This window comes from Gastrolobium bilobum, unplaced genomic scaffold (assembly GCF_033153095.1).
Source record: "Gastrolobium bilobum isolate Gb01-03AN ecotype WA unplaced genomic scaffold, APGP_CSIRO_Gbil_v1 utg7904, whole genome shotgun sequence".
NCBI classification, from domain to species: Eukaryota; Viridiplantae; Streptophyta; class Magnoliopsida; order Fabales; family Fabaceae; genus Gastrolobium; species Gastrolobium bilobum.
This window is the reverse complement of record NW_026899548.1, coordinates 805,736-813,345: the sequence shown is the minus strand read 5'-3', so window position 1 is coordinate 813,345 and position 7,610 is coordinate 805,736.

Genomic DNA, 7,610 nt, shown 5'->3' with positions numbered 1-7,610 from the left:
TTTTTCCTTTTCTAAGAGCAATGGGTAAATCATCAGAATCAGTAGTAATGGGTAAGTCATCATGATCAGAAATATGAGATTCAGGACTTACCAGTGGTTCAGACGATTGAGGTTGCTGCTGAGACAATGTGGGCTGTTTCCTTCTTTCAGGTGTCATAATCTTTCGTATCTCTGGTGTACTTGATGTATCAATCACAGGAGAATCAGTCACAGGAGGATTACTCACAAGAGGATCAGACACAGGAGGAACAGCCAAAGGAGAAACAGACACAGGAGGAACATGACCAGGTGGAGGATACACTGACATAGGTAAAGGAGTAGACACTGATGATTCAAACTCAAAGAAGGGAGGTGATGAGATTTCTGGTGAAGGATTCTCCCCCTGAAGATGAGGACCTTGGAAAAAGGACTCAGATTCCTGAAATGTAACATCCATAGAAACAAAAAATTTCCTACTACTAGGGTGATAGCACTTGTAGCCCTTCTTATCAGGAACATAACCAAGAAAAACACATTTAATAGCCCTAGGGTCCAACTTACTGCGATGATGTTTATGAACATGAACAAAAGTAACACACCCAAACACTCGTGGAGGAAGACTCATCATAGTTGGAATAGAAGGGAAAAAAGAAGTCATAGAGTGAATAGGACTTACATGGTCAAGTACCCGAGTGGGTAAACGGTTGATCAAGAATGCTGCAGTAAGAATAGCATCTCCCCAATAGTATTTGGGTACATGTGTCTGAAACATTAATGCACGAGCCACTTCAAGAAGGTGACGATTTTTTCTTTCAGCAACCTCATTCTGTTGGGGGGTGTCAACACAAGTAAGTTCATGAATCATACCATTATTTCTTATAAATTGGGAAAAGCTATGATTAACATATTCAGTACCATTATCTGTTCTAAGTCTCTTGAGTTTTTTACCAAACTGGGTCTCAATCATTTTATAAAATTGAAAGAACAGTTGTGGTACCTCAGACTTTTCACGCATTAAGTACACCCAAGTTACACGAGTGCAATCATCAATAAAAGAAACAAACCATCTATTTCCAGAACCATGAGGGACTTTAGAGGGACCCCAAACATCAGAATGAATAAGATCAAAAGGTTCAACATTCTTAGTAATACTAGAAGGAAAAGACACACGATGATGCTTAGCAAATTCACAAACATCACAATGAAAAGACTCAACAGATTTAGACAAAAACAATGACAGAAATAAAGATTTGAGTAAACTAAATGGAGGATGACCTAAGCGCTTATGATGAAGCCAAATCAAAGAATCAGCAGTTGATTGACCATGAGACATCAAGATGTGATTTGTTACTTTATTTGCAGGAGATTGTGACACCAGATAGTACAACCCACCTTGCTCTTTAGCACTACCAATCGTCTTCCCCGTGGCGAGATCCTGAAAAACACAATGGGTAGGATAGAAGGTTACAGTACAATTCAAATCTTTTGTAATTTTATGAATAGAAAGAAGATTCGTGGAGAGTTTAGGAACATGAAGAACATCCTTAAGATGTAAGGACTGCTGTAAGTTTATCTCACCAGAACCCGCAACTGATGTATGAGAGTCATCAGCTACGACTATTGTATGAGTTCCAATGGTAGGATGATAAGAGGTAAAGGAGTCAGCACAACAAGCCATATGATCAGTAGCACCAGAATCAACATCCCAAGAATGTTTAAAATCATTACATGAAGAAAGGAAAGAATAAGTTTTGGAGCTCATACCAGTTATAGTCAAAGCACTAGTATCAGATGGCTTACTCATAGAATCAAGAATGGTTCGGAGCCGTTCCAACTCATCTGGACGAAATGCAGGTTGGGTCTTATTAGGTGTAGGAGTTATTTCAGAGGAAGTAAAATGCGCTTGACCACGCAACTTTGCCATCTTTTCTAAGACAGATTGCATTCCATAAAGGCGAAAGCATAAATCCTTGATATGACCTGTTCTTTTACAATAAGAACACCATCGATCATCTCTCTTAGGTCTAGAAGAGGTACCATCATAAAATTTTGAAAAAGAACTCCTTTGAGAAGAGGCCATACTGCACAGAAAATGGTCAAAGAAAAGCTCGAAGAAGCCAAAAAATCACAAATAAATACCAAACGATGTCCGATCAAAGAGAGGAGCACAGATCCAAAAAGAGGATGAAAAACCACCGGGAAAGGGTCCAATCGTGATGAAAAGATGCTGTCTTGTGATGAAGAATAATGGAGACGATGAACAGTAACAGAGATCCAATATAACAGAGATCTTCTCGGTCCAAGAGGTCCCCGGAAAAAATCCGGTGGCGGCTGATGGCGGCGAGAGACTAAAAGAATAAAAGGTTCTTGTTCTAAAGACAATAGGCGCGGAAGCAGAGCCCTCAGGATCGAGAGCTCTGATACCAACTTGAAATAAAAAGGGTATTTGAAATATTATTAAATCGTATTTGAATCTGTACATATGGGTCTCTATTTATAGAGACTTCTTGACCTAATTTTGACCTAATGGGCTTGGCCCAATATACAAGTAACGGACTAAATAAATACAAATAAATGACTACATAATTACTAATAAATGGCTACATAATTACTATTTACAACAGCAATAAATGACTACATAATTACTAATAAATGACTACACAATTACTATTTACAACAAGTATCAGAGCTTCAATGATCATAAGATCACGAGTTTGATCCTCACTGCTTTTCACTTGTGGAAATAAATAAATAAAAAAAGCACAAAAAGGTAAACCAAAAATTAAGCATGTGTAATATCCACACTTCAAGCCCAAAGGGCTCTTGTGTGAGGGAATATATTAGAGAATAATATAAATTATTAAAAAAATTCTCATCCAACACTTTAAAGTTTTGAGTTAAAGTGGTTGTTTATCTACAGCAACCAAAAGGCAAAGCATGATCAACCAAAGGGAATGCAACCGGTGACTGGGTAAGGATAACTTAACTACTAATTAAATTGTCGTTTATCAGTTTATGGACTGCAACGAGTATTCCATCAAAATTTTAAATAAATAAATAACTATTTCTTAGAAAGTAAAAAACAAAAAAGATTCTCGTAGGTTGAACAAACTTTATATTCTCATCCCTCCAATCCCAATGAACCAAAACTAGCGCGCCATTTTTAATTTTGTCTAATAGCGTGGAACGTGGAGATGCTCGCATTATAATTACATTAACAGTCCCTGATAACAATTGTTTTTAATGTAAAAAGGAGTGTTAAAATTCTTAAATTAAATAATAAAAATTATGATTTAGTGATATTTTTATGAATTATCATTTGTGTATTGAAGTAAAATATTTTAATTATTTTTGTATATTTTTAGATAATTGGATCAAGTTTTGGGATAAAATAAAATAAATTTTCTCATACAAGTTATGGTTCTAAACATTAGAACATTTTCCCCATTTTGTTTTCGGGGAAATTATCGTATCAAAGACGATGCAATTGGATTTTGAAGGCTTTTATAGAAGTTATAAACTTTACTTTTATATTTTCAACGAAATCAATATCACATCCATTAAATATATAGTTCAAATTATACCTGAAATACGGAAGCAACATGCATTAGCCTATTGTCTGCCATGCCCACAGGTGGCAAAAAAATACTAAGGGGGTGTTTGGTTCAAGTTTTTGGAGAGGATTACCGGTAATCCTTCTTTGGTAAATGTAATTACCACGTTTGGTAGAAGGAATAAATTACGATCCCCGGATATCCAAGGATTACCGGTAATTTGATTTATAAAGAAAAGTCACTATTCAGATTACCAAAAATAATATGGTAATTCGGAATACCAATCAGAATACCAAGTAAAGGGAAAGCACAACAATAAATTTTGAGACAAAAATACTCCAATACACATAAAAATCTAGACCCAATCTATCAATTACAAAAATAAAAATTGTTTGGGGTTATTTTTGTAAAATAACCTCATATTCCAAGTCATATTTCGTTCTAAACCAAATATGGAATAAGTAATTTTTACCCAATATTCCCGGTAATATTTTGGCGAACCAAACACATCTTTCGTAAGATTCCAAGTAAACTCAATTTCTACTGAATTCTCATTAATCATGATTCCCGGTCACCAAAAAATTTCTCTTGTACCAAACACACCCTAATTGTTGTTCGCCCTAGCGAACATCACCCTTCACCACCCAACTAAGTGCGCATGTAGCAGAGGCATTATTTTTTGGGGCTTTTGGGAGTCAAAGCTGGTGTATTCTTGTAAATGGGCACTTGTCAATTATAAAATAACAAAAAATATGATTTTAAATAACTTTTTCAAAAACAGTGTTACAACTAGGTTTTTTTTGGAGGAGAGGACAACTCATTTGTTCATGAGCGAAGAGGGCAAATGCGCGATTAATTTGTGAAAAAATTGAAATCAATATTTTCCTTTGTGATTCTAATGGAGTTTTTTTTTTTTTTTTAATATTTCTCTTCTTTTTCTTTCCTTTTATAGTTTTTTTAAAAAAATTAGGTTAGGGTTAGATGGAGAATTTGGGAACAGTGACCATTTTGTCACTGTTCATCATAAAATTTACCAAAATGTCACGCGCACAGTAAAAATTCTCAAACTGCCACGCAGGCTAATTCGCTACACAGTTTAGCGAATTAGGCCTGCTGATGTGTCACCTCATCACTGGTCCACGTATTTCGCTACACAGTGTAGCGAAATACATGGTCAAAAGGTCAGCCTGGTCAGTCACCTTTTGGACACGTGTCAAGCCACCCATATTTCGCTACACTGTGTAGCGAAATACGTGGCAACGGTCACCTACTGCATTGCGCATGTCAGACACGTGGTAGCTTTGCACAAATTCGCTACCCAAGGTAGCGAATTATGTGCAAGTTTTTTCCTATATCAATCCCACGGTCCCCACCCCTCCCCCACCATTTCCTCTCATCCTCTCCCTCACTCCCTCTCTCTCTCTAAGTGCTTTCTCTATCTACAAGGTTAGTATCTTTTTTTATTGCTTTTATAATATGTTTGTTTCATTAATTATATTTTTATAAATGTGTTATATTATTTTATATTTATACTTGAAACAATAGATTAGTAAATATGTTATATTATTTAGTGTTTAGGCTTGAAACTTTAGGTTAGTAAATATGTTATAGTATTTAGTGTTGATACTTGAAACTTTAGGTTAGTGAATGTGGTATATTATTTAATGTTGATATTTCCAACCTTAGGCTAGTAAATGTGATAATTCTAAATCATGCATAAATGATTAGGTATAATTTATTTAATTTATTATTTAAGCTTTAATACATGTGTAATGTTATTTAATTTTGGTTTTTGATACCTTAGGCTAGTAAAATGTGTTAATTAATTCCACTCTATAATGCTTAGGCTAACCACTGGCATTTAAGCGTTGGGGACACGACCTCAACTTCCGGATTAACCACTGGCACCATGTTTATATGGATGATGTCAGTGCACGGATTGCTCGGTTGACTGTTGGATTGTCCACCGTAGTTGACTTCTGCATACAATTCAATAAATCTTGACTCGCCGTGTTCAGAAGTGCTTGCATCTACTACTAACGTTACATCTTCATCGTCGACAATTTCCACACCAACCCATTGCACGGGGTTACCCAAGGCACATCTAGCGGTCAACCGAGCAAGAGTTTGACCACGTTGTAATCTCAACTTCTTGTATATTAACTTCTTCAGCTCGTGAAGATTGCATCTTGGGCTTATGCGAAACATTTTTGCATCACCTTCAAACACTTTCCCATTTGGACCAAAGTATTTTCTCCCATTATAATAAACAGTAGCTAATAAATCATTCCTACCCTCACTCATCCTACAAAAATAGAAAAAAACTAAGATTCAACAACAACACAAAAGTAGTAAACCTTAACATAAAAGGAAAATTTTCATAGTGGTGGCTCACACCGAAATGGACTTATTTATAACTCTTAATTCGCTATGGGGGGTAGCAAATTAATGCTCATAATTCGCTATGCCCCCTAGCGAATTAGTGGGGAGATGACACTTGGCAGATATAACATATTTCGCTATGACTCATACCAAAAATAGCCACATAATTCGCTATGTAGTACAACGAATTATGTGGGGAAGTGACACGTGGCCTGACTTTGAGTTGACATGATCTGACCCTTCTGATACATAATTCACCAGACAAGGTAGCGAATTATGTGTCCAACAGGGATGTGACACGTGTCCAAAAGGTGACTGACCAAGCTGACCTTTTGACCACGTATTTCGCTACACTGTGTAGCAAAATACGTGGACCAGTGGGGAGGTGACACATCAGCAGGCCTAATTCGCTACACAGTGTAGCGAATTAGCCTGCGTGGCAGTTTGGAAATTTTTACTGTGCACGTGGCATTCTAGTAAATTTTATGATGAACAGTGGCAAAATGGTCACTGTTCTGAAAATTTGATGTGATTTGATTTATCTTTTCAATACAATATTTTCTTTCAATATTGAGTGAACTATTTTATGCATAATAATAGATGTATGAAAATATGTAATCTTGCTAATTATCTATTTATAATGCTTGAGTTATTCTAAGAGATGCTAAGGCATTAGGTTTTTTGAAAAATAGTAATAGATTAGGATACTAAGAAACTGGATATTAACTAATTGTGTTAAATTGATTGGTGATATTGAGAATTTAAATTAAGTTACATAAGTGAAAATTTGGGGAAATCGAACTTAACCATTTATTCTTGATAACTCTTTGTTTGGTTTTTGTGTTCTTGTTTGTGTTCTTATTTTAAATTTATTAATTCTTGTTTTTTATTTTAATTAATTTAAATTATTATTCCTACAACCAAATCTTAGATTGATCCAACTTAAGTGAAATAGCCATTAGATTTTGAATATCTAATTTTTTTTATAAAAATATTATCTAATGTCAATATTTATCATATTGGATCATCACAAAGCATAAACTAAATGAGCATATTTAATTTTTATTTTTGTTGAATGAAATTTATAGTTTGTTGAGGTTGTCTCCTATCGTGCATCAAGATGTCGACTCATATCCACTTAACACATATAAAATCAATGGGGGTCTTGTTTAAGTAGTGGGAGTATTGAGCAGATATATGTCCAAGCTATGAAAGGAGTGTTGGATTATAGTGAAATGTGTGTTTTGTTATTTTCGTGGTACATCTGACTTTGAGTTATACTATGAAGACATGAATGGCTCAAAGGACAGCCACCATTAGAGCTGGAGATCTTTGTGGATACTGATTGGGGAGGTGACATTAATATCAGAAGGTCTACGAGTGAATACGTTATTTCCTTATTTGATGGAGCTATCAGTTGGATGAGTAAGAGGAATAACACAGTTGTTTTATCGACTATTGAGGTAGAGTACATGACTTTAATACACGTCATCAAGAAAGTTATTTTGTTATACATATTGTGTAAAGAGCTTGACTTTATACAAGAATGAGTGATAATTAAGTGTGATAGTCAGGATGTTACATTATTGTCCAAGAACTCGTGCTTTCATGCAATGCAATGACCAAACACATCGACATACAATACCACTTTATTAGAGAGAAGATAGAAGATAATTAGCATAAAGGTCAATAGTG